This window comes from Monodon monoceros, unplaced genomic scaffold, assembly GCF_005190385.1.
Source record: "Monodon monoceros isolate NGI ecotype Baffin Bay Population unplaced genomic scaffold, NGI_Narwhal_1 Super_Scaffold_21, whole genome shotgun sequence".
NCBI classification, from domain to species: domain Eukaryota; kingdom Metazoa; phylum Chordata; class Mammalia; order Artiodactyla; family Monodontidae; genus Monodon; species Monodon monoceros.
The window spans coordinates 117,715,859-117,730,085 of NW_021703778.1; positions in this window are offsets into that span (position 1 = coordinate 117,715,859).

Here is a 14,227-nt window from a genome sequence, read left to right on the forward strand (position 1 = left end):
GGTGGGAATGTAAATTGATACAGCCACTATGAAGCACAGTATGGAGGTTCCTTAAAAACTAAAAATAGAACTACCATATGAACCAGCAATCCCACTCCTGGCATACATCCGGAGAAAACCATAATTCGAAAAGATACATGCACCCCAGTGTTCACTGCAGCACTATTTACAATAGCAAGACATGGAAGCAACTTAAATGTCCATCGACAGAAGAATGGATAATGATGTGGTACATATATACAATGGAATTTTACTCAGCCATAAAAAAGAATAAAATAATGCCGTTTGCAGCAACATGGATGGACCTAGAAATTAACATACTAAGTGAAGTCAGACAAAGACAAAGGTCATATCATCTCACTTACATGTGGAATCTAATAAAAAATGATACATATGAACTTATTTACAAAACAGAAACTGACTCACAGATCTAAGTCAAACTTATGGTTACCAATGGGGAAACGTGGAGGGAAGTGACAAATTAGGAGACTGAGATTAACATATACACACTACTATATATAAAATAAATAACTAAAAGGACCTACTTTATAGTACAGGGAACTCTACTCAATATTCTGTAATGTTCTATACGGGAAAAGAATCTAAAAAGAATGGAGGTATATATATATAAAACTTATTTGCTTGCCGTATACCTGAAACTAACAACATTGTAAGTCAACTATACCCAATAAAAATTAAAAAAAAAAAAATTGTAGTCTTGTTGACCATCAGAGGTTTCCATTTTACAATGACTGAATGCATCTTGTTTTAGAATTGAATGCTATCTAGAAATATTAGAAAAAGAAAGCTTCATGGCGAAGTAGATGTAAATATTCTAGAAAACAGAAGTGTTATAAGTTTCAGATTTACATATAACTATATTCAGGCATAGATGAAGATAATATAAGCAGAGCCTTTAAGGAATGCAAGGGGAGTTAAGAGCTAGAGTTAAAGTAATGGAAATCCTTGAGAAACAGATGAACTTCTTGATTGCCATAAAACTTAACTTGATCATCATAAAACGATCTCTTTGGGGGATCTGTGGAGAGCTAAATAAATACTTAATGTTTAATGTGTCTGTTAAGCAGTAATTTTTCAACTATTTTTAACACATTTCTGTTTAATTATCCAACACTTCCTTACAGTTCCGATCTTGTCTGAACACTCCACCAAAGCCATTTCCATAGCTTCTCTAACTCCAAAACTGTACCTTTCCAAGAATGGTATTTTCAGTAGCACATTGGTTTCAAGTTTTCGTATAAAATGTGGCTCCACCAGAATTTCACAGTGGCTGATTTTAAAATAGACCATATATTTGTTTGCTCTGTGTGCTATACAGAGCAATTAATTTTGATTCTAGAAAAGATTAACCTCCATTCACCTGAAAAACACGTAAATTTAAATGGGTGAATATATCAACATGTAAATTAATCATATCAAAACACTTTTAGCAATATTGCCTCTTAAAATAATTATTATGTTGTTTTACAATTTAAGTAATTTCTGTAAGAATTTGGATGATTTTCTATTCCTTACTCAATCTGATATAAATGTTAAATATCAATGAAAAGTCACAGTGGAGACGTTAATACAGAAGATAGTTAAAATTTCAAGTGCTTTAAAATCTCTAGTATGATACAAAGTATACAATGTAGTTCTTAACTGAAGATTATTTTTATACTAACACCTCACATGTTTTCTATATAATGATAATACGTTTTTGAACAACAGAAAACCACCAAATCATGCTATAAATATTTGGTAAAATATTCCATCTGGGGCTTCCCTGGTGGCGCAGGTGTTGGGAGTCTGCCTGCCGATGCAGGGGACACGGGTTCGTGCCCCGGTCCAGGAAGATCCCACATGCTGCGGAGCGGCTGGGCCCATGAGCCATGGCCGCTGAACCTGCGCGTCCGGAGCCTGTGCTCTACAATGGGAGAGGCCACAACAGTGAGAGGCCCGTGTACCGCAAAAAAAAAAAAAAAAAAAAATTCCATCTGTCCATGTCAAATGTATACTTTATGTTTCTAACCAGTTCTCTTTTGGAAAGTAAAATTCAATGTTTAGGTTGATGGTGAATTTATGAGTGTAACTCAGGTTTTGTTATTATTGGAATATGCCAAAATTTTACTCTGCACTAAGCACCAAGCTCACAAATTTTCATACCGTCTCACATATCTGATCTAAAATTGGATTTCCTATGAATTTTCTTACAGTCTCATCACTGATGAGAAAACATCGAACCAGAACATCTGCAAGTTTCCAAAAGTATAAATCTAAGTGTAACTCAAGTTATACAATGTTTCTTAACCTCATGAAGCATTTTGGAAATACATTAAGAAAAAAATTCTCCTTTCTCAGCATCTTCCCTCTATATTCACTTTTATCTACATTCTGTTTTGTCTCTTTGTTTTCTTTCTCCTTCTCTTTTCCTATAAAGAAGAGTACTCTCTTCCTGAAGAGTAATGTGCTATTGTATTTGAAACTAAATCCAACTTGGCATTTCTATGTACAAACCTTTTCAGGTGTTTATGGGTGCACTGATCACGTTATGTCCAGGTAGCTATCACCAAACATTATCAGCAGCAAAAGTATATGGAGCAGTGAATGCTAAGTACGGGACTCTGCCCATCTAAATGTACTGTACCTGATGTACAGAAGTCACCATCTGGGCAGCAAGGGCATGCCTCCTGATTCTTAGTTTTACAAACATTAACAGCCTCTTGAACTATAAGCTGACTAGGCAGCAGGAAAATTAGCCCCTGGGAATAGGGACAGGTGGTAACCATTTCCACCAAAGCATGTTGAAGGAAGAAGTGCCTACGTTAAAATAATTTCTGAATCTGAGCCAAGAACTGCCTGCTCCTCTTGCCAGCTAATCGTTCACTATTCAGCCTCTTCACCTGCTTCATTCTCTTGGGAGCTATACAAGCAGTACCCACCAGCTGCCCTGATGGAGAAGGCTCTGCTGTGACACTAGAGAAAAGCTGGGCTGAGAAAGCAGTGAGTACAAACAACCAGGTAAATCAGTGTAAAGGTAAACAAAGTCTTCTTTGCTCTTTATTTTTTATGCTTTTTTAGAAAGAAACCAATGTATGTAATGGATGTGAGCAAAAGTCCTTTAAAACAGAATCTATTTTTCAAGAGCTTTATTGTACACATTTAAAAATATAGTGAAGGCTAATTAGGGTAACAATTAATCTCCATATCCAGTAGACATTCATTAAATAAAGTTGGTAAATTCAAATACTAACACTGATCAATTTTCTTTAAAGATTGTTCCTGTCTCTGCTAGCTCCTGCTTCCTTTTCCTTGCTTTTTCCTTCTTCCTTGTTTTTCCTGATTACATAGAGATTAGGAGCTATCCTCTTTCTCAGCAACCATCTCTATCCTGTTTCCTTGCTACATGAAGTATGGTTCCTGGACCAGCAGCAACATCATCACACGGGAACTGATTAGAAAATACAAACTCTCACACCCAACACTAGACCTACTGAATCAAAATCTGCACTTTTATCAAGGCATCTATGTTTGCCCAATGCATGTTAATATTGGTTAATACGGTTTGGTGTTAGTGATTATCAGTACTGGGATCACATTAAAACTACCTGCGGAGTTTAAAAACTACTAATGCCTGGGACACACTACCCGACTGTGATTTAATTAATCTGGGAAAGTGCCTCAGAATCAGTGTTTTTCAAATGTCCCTGAGGTCATTCTAAATCACATTTGAGAAACAAAGCTATACATGAATTCCTAAAATATGTTCTGAAAAGCTTAAATTTAAACATACATTAGGGAATTGAGTTCATACAGAGTTGTGAAAATAATGTCTGGACCTAGAATAGAATTATAGGAAAGAGGAGCTGATTTTAATAGAGGAAAATACCTTTGGTAGGTAACAGAAGAACTGTACAACAAAGGGGGGGTTTAACTGTAAATAATGATATATTATTTATATGACTATAAATAATGATATATGTTAAAAATCAATTGTGCTATAAGACTTGGATTTTGAAAGGACATATTGAATTGATAATATTTTCTATAACTTATTAATAACTATACATAATAAATGGATTTTTTTTTTTTTTTGCAGTACGCAGGCCTCTCACTGTTGTGGCCTCTCCCGTTGCGGAGCACAGGCTCCGGACGCGCAGGCTCAGAGGCCATGGCTCACGGGCCTAGCCGCTCCGTGGCATGTGGGATCTTCCCGGACCGGGGCACGAACCCGTGTCCCCTGCATTGGCAGGCAGACTCTCAACCACTGCACCACCAGGGAAGCCCCCTTTTTATACTTTTTTTGAACTCAAAATTTTGTCAATTGACATTTTAAGGTAAAAAAATAATTATAATTTCCAAATTGCATATAGATGAAGTTAGCCACAAAATGCATAGTTCATTTTTATAGCCCCCATTTGTAAATATCATTATATTTACAAATGCTGTGCTTTCAATACATATAGTGCTCAAAAACATGTATTTAAGCTATAGCTAATTCCTGTCAAGAAACAGATTTCTTGCCACATAATTTGCTACATTTATTATACTTTTTTCAATATATATTCAGCCTTGAACAGAACACTGTTTTCTTAAAAACCTTAGCTTTTGGCAGTTACTAATATAATAATGGGTGGAAAAATGAGAAGAGAATATTATTGAAGGTAATGCTTAGAAGAGTCAACTTTCAGCAAATCTCATAATGAAGCTTTGTTAAGGCATTGAATCTATCTTGAGATTAATTCACCTGAAAATTACTGAAAAAATATCCTTACCAGGAAATGTAGCTGCTTAGATCACAATTCTATTCCATTACAAGAAAAACAACAAAATAATCATCAAACAAAATTATAGCTATGAAGCATTTGTACATACACTCAAAAAATAATTTTTGCAAAACTACTATGTGCCAAGTACTGTTCTAGGCACTTGATAAATAAAAATGCAACGAGGTATAAATTCTAAGGAGCCAACATTCTCCCAGGAAACTCAGAAAATTACAAAATAAGTTAATTTCAGAGAGTGATAAGTGCTGTGAAGAAAATAAGACAGGTGATAATACTAATGTGCAACCCATGGATTTCTACAGATTTCATTTGTGGTAAAACTTTCATCATTTGATGAAGATTTCAGTTGATTCCAATATTGGACTATTATAAAAATATACAGCTGCTAGTATTTGTGTACATGTCTTTATGTGGACATGTTTTTATTTCTTTTGGCTAAAAACCTGGGAGTGGATTGCTGAGTCTTATAGTGGGAGTAACTAATATAATTTTTGCCTTAAGGATTACACTCTTAAAAGATATGTAAGCAAAGTCTGAATACAGACTTCAAATAAGTCTTAAATGATTTGGTATAAATATATATCAAAAATATTAATGATAGTAGATCATATTACAATGTTGGTTTTAAAGGGAAGGTACAGTTCTTTCAGAAAAGGAATATAGACATGATTTGTCATTCCCACATGTTAGAGAACCAAAGCATCTTTTAACCTACAAGAGTCATCTCAAGGTGACTAATGGTAAATTACCTCTATAATTATAATTAATTACAACATATATAGCAAATATTATGTTAAATTCAGTCTTATTTTTGCATCATTTTACTTTAGTGATAGACAACATATAAAGAATTTAATATTTACTTAAATATTTTAAACCTTCAACTCTGACTTTTCCTTATTAAGGAAGTTGTTAAACTATACATTATTACTCTAATTCTTATTACATTATTAGTATTTTCACATATCAGATACTAATCTTCTAAAGGGAAATATCAAACTTCCCAAGAATGAACAGAAGAGTAATATTGGAGAAAAGAGAAGCTCATGATAATAGGAATAGATACAGAATGGAACAGAGGTACCAGTATTTAAAACTTTCTACAGTATTTTGTGGAAAAGGTCTAGACTATTTATAGGCTATGTTGAAGATCTAAAAAATATTTTACAGGAAGAATTAATAAAAAGTCTGGAGACCTCTTCTTGATGGAAGGTTTGCTGTCGACAGTAGACTGTGGAACCTGCTTTACAACAAAAGAGAAAAAAGACTTTGGACCTTCAGGGCACTCTTTTTTCCTTTTTCTTTCTTTCTTTTTTTTTTTTTTAATTTAACCAGTATTGGAGCATTCTGAGAAGTTATCTCATTAGGTAGTCCAATATTTTCTTTTACCTTCAACTTGATTTATTGAGTTTCTTGCATTCTAAGGAGTGCTTAGTTTCCTTATGGGGGGCGGGGGAAAGGCTTTCATGTTGATTTGTTTCAGTTCTCCCCTTTTGTCTCTGTAGGACAAGTTCTTTAGCCAATTAGGCTTGCTTAGACTACTGAGAAATACAACATATGTGGTTCTGCAATAGCCCTTGAGAATCAAATCAATGCTACAGTTTGATATGCATGTGAAATCATAACTATTGTGCAGATTTAAAGTTTGCTTCACTTTCCTACCTCATTGACATTTGCCCAATTACAAGGAGTTCATTCTACCAGCAGCGGGGAGCCTTGAGAAAACTGTGTCTGAATTTTTTAACAGACTTTTATTGCAAGCTGTTTTATAACACAATATTAGTTCAGATCTCTCTCTTCTTTTTAAATTAGGAAACAATACAAATACCTTAAAATATAATTTATTATTGATGTGTATAGCTTAAAAGAAGTTTCATTAATATTATGTGCAGAGAAAATACTTAAATCTTTGTTAATCTATTGCAAAGTATATATTAAAAATTTCTTTGATAATTTAATTTTGGTATAATATAAAACACACAAACACAGATTTCCAAAAATAAAACTGGGTAAACTTAATAAAAAACAGGGTTATAGAGATCACATTGAAAATAGAGATGATTTTAGAATTATTTTAAAGTAAAAATCAACAGAAATTAGTGACTAATGAATCGTAATGTTTAAAAGAAAATCAGGGGCTTCCCTGGTGGTGCAGTGGTTAAGAATCCACCTGCCAATGCAGGGGACATGGGTTCGAGCCCTGGCCCAGGAAGATCCCACATGCTGTGGAGCAACTAAGCCTGTGCGCCACAACTACTGAGCCTGTGCTCTAGAGCCCACGAGCCACAACTACTGAGCCCGCGAGTCACAACTACTGAAGTCTGTGTGCCCTAGAGCCTGTGCTCCACAACAAGACAAGCCACTGCAATGAGAAGCCCACGCACCTCAAGTAGCCCCTGCTTGCCACAACTAGAGAAAGTTCACGCACAGCAACCAAGACCCAATGCAGCCAAAAATAAATAAATAAATAAATAATTTTTTTAAAAAAATTAGAAAAAAAAGAAAATGAATACTTAATATCCTGAAGTATAAATGACTGAGATATCAGTGAGACTTCTAATAAAAATTATGATTCTCAGAGGTAGCCCATATTTGTAGAATGAGATTGAGAAGTTCATATTGTTGTGATAAATTAGCAATAAGTAAACTGTTCCTTAAGTGGTGACCTTCTGTGTTTATGTGTGTATGTGTGTGTGTATGTGTATGTGTGTTCCAATATAGAATTAGAAGTTAAATACTAGGTAAATGCTAGAAATAGGGCATGTTTTTGTATTCATGTTAACTATTCAATAAAAAAAGCATAGATCTATGACATAATTTTTAAAATTATGTTTAGTTTCAAGGCCAATAGTTCCTACAGCAAGAATGCATGGTTAGGAAGTGAGCCACAATACTCTCCTTGTAAATAAAACTATTCTAGGTCACAGAATTCATATCTCAACATAGTTTTGTTATTCTTTACCCTGTTATTACTAAACAGAGCCTCTTGTGAATGGATAAAAATGGTATTTCTCTCTGGCAGACAGTCCAAGAGATAAAGTAAAAAATAATAACAAAAAAAATCACCTATCAGGATATAAGAGTAGGAAATATTGCTAAGAAAATATTGATTCTTAGCCAGATAATGGTTTTATATGCATTGAAGGTGGAATGTCCTTAGTGTATCTAAAGTTATTCTACAATGATGACTTGATAAGTAGAGAATATGCTATTATTTTAAAATAATGAAAATTATAAAGTGACCTACCAAGTATAAAAATTACTCATTGAGTAACAGATGAGAGTTTAGTAAAGGCTGAAAAAGCATTAATCATGTAAGAGTATATGCACACATGGAAACTTGAATCAATATGATTGACTTTGGGAAAAAATACAAATCTTAGACACCTTCATGAAGTTTCAGGCAGAGATGAGGCCACTGAAGTGAACATTACTTTGAGTAAATGTTGATTTGAATATGTTACAAAAGATCTTTCTTCCAATAAACTAAAAGATAAGGGAAATGGCATTAACTGACTATGTGTCACAAAATTATTTCCAACAGATCTAAGCATGCCCATAGGTGAAAAGGATTATTGGCTGGAATAAATGTTCAAATCAATGAAAATAGCCTTATGGAATATAATAGTTCCTTGAACATATATTAATACAAGGAGGGGAGGGAATGTCATAACTTAATTTGGCAAATGACATTTTCATAAGTTACAATCTACTAATTAAATGGAACATGCATGAAATAATATTGGCCTTGGATCTCTACATGGTAATTCTGTAGAGACTATTATATTTGTAAAAGACAACTACCAGTCATTGTTCCTTAAGAAAGAACGTATGATATGCATAAATCATCCCTTACAGGTACGTCTGATAAGCCAGAAAGTCAAGTGAAGGAAGACTATGCCACCTGGGTGAAATCACCTGTGTTCTATGGCTGGTAAGTTTTATCATGACACTCACTCAAAACTACTGATTGTTCTATATTTTTTATCTTATTTTCAGGTTTCTAGATACAACATTTAATATTAATGTTAATATTAACTACAGTCATTCTACAATGCCCACTGTTGAGTACATTTAGAATCTTTCAACCTCTGAAAGTTTTATCTTAATTTTTATTTACAGTCTCATTAAGTGTAAGATGTGTTTTATTGTTTAATGGGGGGAAATATAAATATGTGATTTGAAGTATTTGTGGTTTTTGGAAATGTTCATGGAGTCAAACATATCCTGATAAAAAGACCTTTAACCAAATGAGTTCAGTGGGTTGAGGAGTGCAGAGAAAGAGTAAAAAATCTGTGGAATGCTCAGAATTGGGGGTTAGATTAACAGAATCATAAGAAATAGTTGAGGAAAAGCAAGATAGATAGATGACAGATAACAAGCCAGCCAGCCTGCCAAGGTCAGTACAACTGTCAGCTAAATAGCATAAAAGTTAATAATGGATAGTGAGGTCATAAAAATATCTTATATAACATTTTTATGTGAAAGCAAAACCTTAAAATTTAGATTTTGATTTGAAATCATCTCTGTATCTAAGGGATCCATGCAGAACACTTATTATGATAATTTAAGTGTTTATTCTGAGAAGCTGTGATTAAAATAAAAATCATTAACTTAAACTATAAAATATATGTGCACCTGAAAGTACAAAGAAAAAAGTGTTGGTCTGAAAATGAAAACGTGGCACTACTGTCAGCAGTTAGTGTTAATTTTGATACCAGTTTTTCATTTGAGTTTACATAAATTTTTTTCAAATGGCATATTTTGCCAAGTCGAACATTCTTGCTTGCAGCTTTATGTATCAAATATTACTAAGTGCAAGCTAGAGAAAAAATAAAAATTAAAAAAAAGGAACTATCCCCTGACTCAAGATGCCATGAACAAGGTTCTTGACATCACAGAGAGATGACTCAAAGGATTTCAACTCAAGGCCCCACCTCTGTACACCAATTTACTCTGAAAGATCAGACACCTCCTATTTTTGCATAAAGCAAGCAATTTTAAGATAAGTGCTTTCTTAAGTGTCCTGGTAATTTTGAGCATAATTTTCCTAGAATTTCTAACATATACAATTATCAAGTAATTATGACATAACTATACGAAGTCTACTTATGGTTGCGATTAAAAGATTTGTTCATTTTTGATACAAATAAAATAATGTAGGCCAAGCTGCTGTAATGAATTTATAAGCATAACGAAGTCAGGGAGAGATCAAGTAAAATATTATGGACACTTTTCTGTCAATGTTCATTCTCATTGGTAACAATATGCAGGACCAAAATAAGAACCACTGTCTCTTGACTAACTCTACAGCTATTCATGTAAATATCCTCAATAAGTCAATTTTATTTTTTCTAAATATCTATAAAGGAAAATATAAAATAATATTTCTATTATTGTGCTGCTATCCATCTAGATAGATAAGTAGATAAACAGATAGATGTATTCCCCCAAATTATTATTTTTGTGACTCTAGCAAGTTATATCCCTTCCTTAGGAATTCTGAGGTCTCAACACTGGTTAACTGAAGTTATAATTATATTGTACCTGTAGTCTTGCTGGGAAAATCTCTGAAGGGGGCTTTGGGATTGACAGCACTCAGAGCAAAGAGATTAAAACTCTGGAGAAATTAAGGGTCAGAAAAAAATAATGGGTGCTGAAAAAATTGCCCTTACAGATATGTTAGTAAAGGAAAATTTCAGTTGCACTTAGTACCAGTTATTCAAATTTCTTGTTCTGCAAAATAAAATGGGAAAAATTGAAGTTTTCTGGAAATAGCCCAGATAATGAAAAACCATAGACTAGGGGAAATGAGGGAGAAGGGTCCTGTAGTCTTAGTGGAAAAAGAAAACTCATAATTATGGTGACAAATTGGCAGGTGTGGCTGTTAAAGAGGAAATCTAAGCAGTGAAAATTACTGTAAGGAAAATAGCCATCCCCTATTACTGTAGGGAATAATCTGTTTGTTGTAGGACCAGGCTCTTTCACTTGTACAATGTAGCCTACACCGGTTTATGCCATAATCTCTAATTATTTCCTATGAATTGTCAATGGCTGATGCTAAACAGTACTACCTTTTGTGAGATTATCTTGGTTAAATTGAAAAAACAAATAAAGAAGCCATATTTCATGCTTGTAGTAACATGTGTTGAAAAAAAGGTTGAAGAAGTCAGAGGTTAGGTGAAATCAAGAATTTAGCAGAAATGGAGCAAAAGCTCATGAGAAAAATGTAACCTCTCCAAGATCTTGAAATCACTGGAATTTTCACAGGGTTCCGCTTGGCATATGGGATAGAAGTTCTTGACATTATTGCACTCATGGGGGTTGTATGTTTTGATAACGAGGGAAAGAGGGGTCTCAGAAATCTGGAAGTTTGGGGGATTTTGCCAGGAGGTTAAACCTTAAGTTAAAACAGAGGTTGATACTTCGAAGGAGGAGTACAAGAAATACCATGGAATACAATTGAAGCCACTGTTTTTCAATGAAATGGGAATATCACTCATCATGTGCTTTCTCTTTCTCTCTTTTTACTTCCCTCTGTTCTCTCACATTCCGGATTCTCTCTGCCTTTAAAACTACATTCTCAGTTTCTGACTCTCTTTGTCACTCATCCTTCTATGATTCTTTAGGTTCTCTCCCCCTCTTCCTTCTTTCTCTTTCTCTCTCTCTCCCTTCCTCTCATCTTCCCTCCCTTCCACCCTTATTCCCTTTGTGTGTTTGTGGGGGGTGTTTGTGTGTTTCCTCTGTCCACGATCTCTATTATCAGCATCTCTGCAGATTTGCTCTTCTGTAACATGTGGACCAGGTTTTAGTTTCCACTACTGTCTAACCTCAGCTTGAGGATAGTTTTGAATTGTCATGGCTCCATTTATCACCCCAATGAATTGCGACTGGGCTTCCCTTGCAGCTGACACATTTTTTAAATGTCCCAATTCGAAGTTCTCACAAAAGAGCATTTGACTAAATCAACTTGAGTTTGGTGTACATCGCTGGTTATATCATATGTAGGAGAGGAGGCAAGGTCAGCTGTTCAAATTGTTACCCAGGTCCACCCCTTAGGAGCAACCATAGGTGGGGAAGCATCATTTATAAAAATGTATGCTTGAAGAGGCAGTAGCTATTATCTTTACTATAGCCCGTGATAATTTTGAATTAAAAAGTTTTGTGTGAGATTCCAGAATTGTTGGATTTCGACACTTCTTTTTTCTGGAGATTCTGAGTTGACATGATATTTTGAAGTAACTTATGAATTTGGAGACCCCACAATGAAAATGAAGTAGTGCTAATTACCCATTTGGTTATCAACTAAGTTTATGATTGTTCCTGAGGGTAACTTAACAAGGAAAAAACACAGACTACAAAATATTACATACGTTTAAGAACTCATATTATTTCCTACTCTACCATGACTCTTCTGATAAGTAGGAAATCTAAAAATCATCAGGGAATGAAACAAAGCCAGAAGGTAGACATGTCTGGATCTTTATGCTTTGGTAATCTTATATGTGGGACAGTAAGAATTGCTCATAAGGAAAAGTCTTAGAATCCTTGCTTCATTGATCACAAGAAGACCATTCAGGATATTTCCCATTCATTATATTCTTAGACCATTGTACAAATACAATGTAATAGTAGCCATATTGCCAAATTACATATACACATGAAATCATGAAATTAGCTTTTCATGTAATTCTTTGTGAAAACCACACTGTTTTGCTTTGAAGGTAGCTAATATTATTGTATAAGGTTAGGATGACTAAAGGATCATTATTGGGATCAGATGAGTCTAAGAATAAAATTTCAAAAGACTTTTAAGTATGTGGAGGAAATCATTAATTAACTAGCTAGCAGTGCAGTTCTATTCTCAGACACTACAAGAATAACTGATGACCCTGCTATCATCTTCAACAATCAGCCACCTACCCACTTGACCTTCTACACCTTTGCTCACATGCCAGGCTGAAATGATAGGAAGAACATCTGGGCATCTTGCCTACCCAAAGTCTCTAGGGCTCTTGTTTCTGCTCTGAGCTTAATCTTTATTTAACCTTTGTTAAAGAGTGTCTCTCTGTCAGCACTTCTCCACCTACAGTGCACTTTTGTCCCTGGTTCCCAATTTAAACACTTGGGGATCAGGAAGCATGACTTTGCCAACTTATGTGATTTTTTTTGTTTGCTTCCTTCCTAAAATTCCAGTAAAGCTTAATCTACTGACCTTAAATATGAGATTGTTGAGTCAGATTCTCCTTGTGCATTAGATACTCCCTTGGCATAAATTTGGCACCATAGGAAGCTGCATTAACTTTTAACACATCAATATGTCCCTTATCAAATCACACATCAAAAATTGTGAATGTTTCAACTTTTAGAAAACTGCTGATGGCTCATTTCGAGGTGCTAATGAACAGAAAACTCCGACTCTCTGTTTTAGTTGAATCATCAGTTTACTTAATAACATATATTTTTAAAAGAATGAGAGAAAAATCTTAAGTAAACAACCTAACCTTACATCTAAAGCAACCAGAGAAATAAGAACAAACAAAACCCAGAGAAGGAAAGAAATCATAAAGATCAGAGCAGAAGTAAATGAAATAGGGACAAAGAAAACAATAGAAAAGATCAATGAAACTAAAAGCTGGTTCTTTGAAAAGATAAACAAAATTGATAAACCTTTAGCCAGACTCATCAAAAAAAAAAAAGGTAAAGGGCTCAAATCAATAAAATTAGAAATGAAAAAGGAGAAGTTACCACTGACACCACAGAAATACAAAGGATCATAATAGACTACTACAAACAATGATATACCAATAAAATGGACAACCTAGAAGAAATGAACAAATTCCTAGAAATGTACAACCTTCCAAGACTGAACCAGGAAGAAATAGAAAATATGAACAGACCAATCACAAGTAATGAAACTGAAACTGTGTTTAAAAATCTTCCAACAAACAAAAATCCAGGACCAGATGGCTTCACAGGTGAATTCTATCAAATATTTAGAGAAGAGTTAACACCTATACTTCTGAAACTCTTCCAAAAAATTGCAGAGGGAGGAACACTCCCAAACTCATTCTATGAGGCCACCATCACCCTGATATCAAAACTAGACAAAGATATCACAAAAAAAGAAATATACAGGGCCAATATCACTGATGAATATAAACACAAAAATCCTCAATGAAATACTAGCAAGCCAAATCCAACAGTATATCAAAAGGATGATACATCATGATCAAGTGGAATTTATCCCAGGGATGCAAGGATTTTTCAATATCTGCAAATCAATCAGTGCAGTACACCACATTAACCAACTGAAGAATAAAATCCATATGATCATCTCATAGATGCAGAGAAAGCTTTTGACAAAATTCAACACCCATTTATGATAAAAACTCTCCATAGAGTGGGCACAGAAGGAACTTACCTCAACATAATAAAGG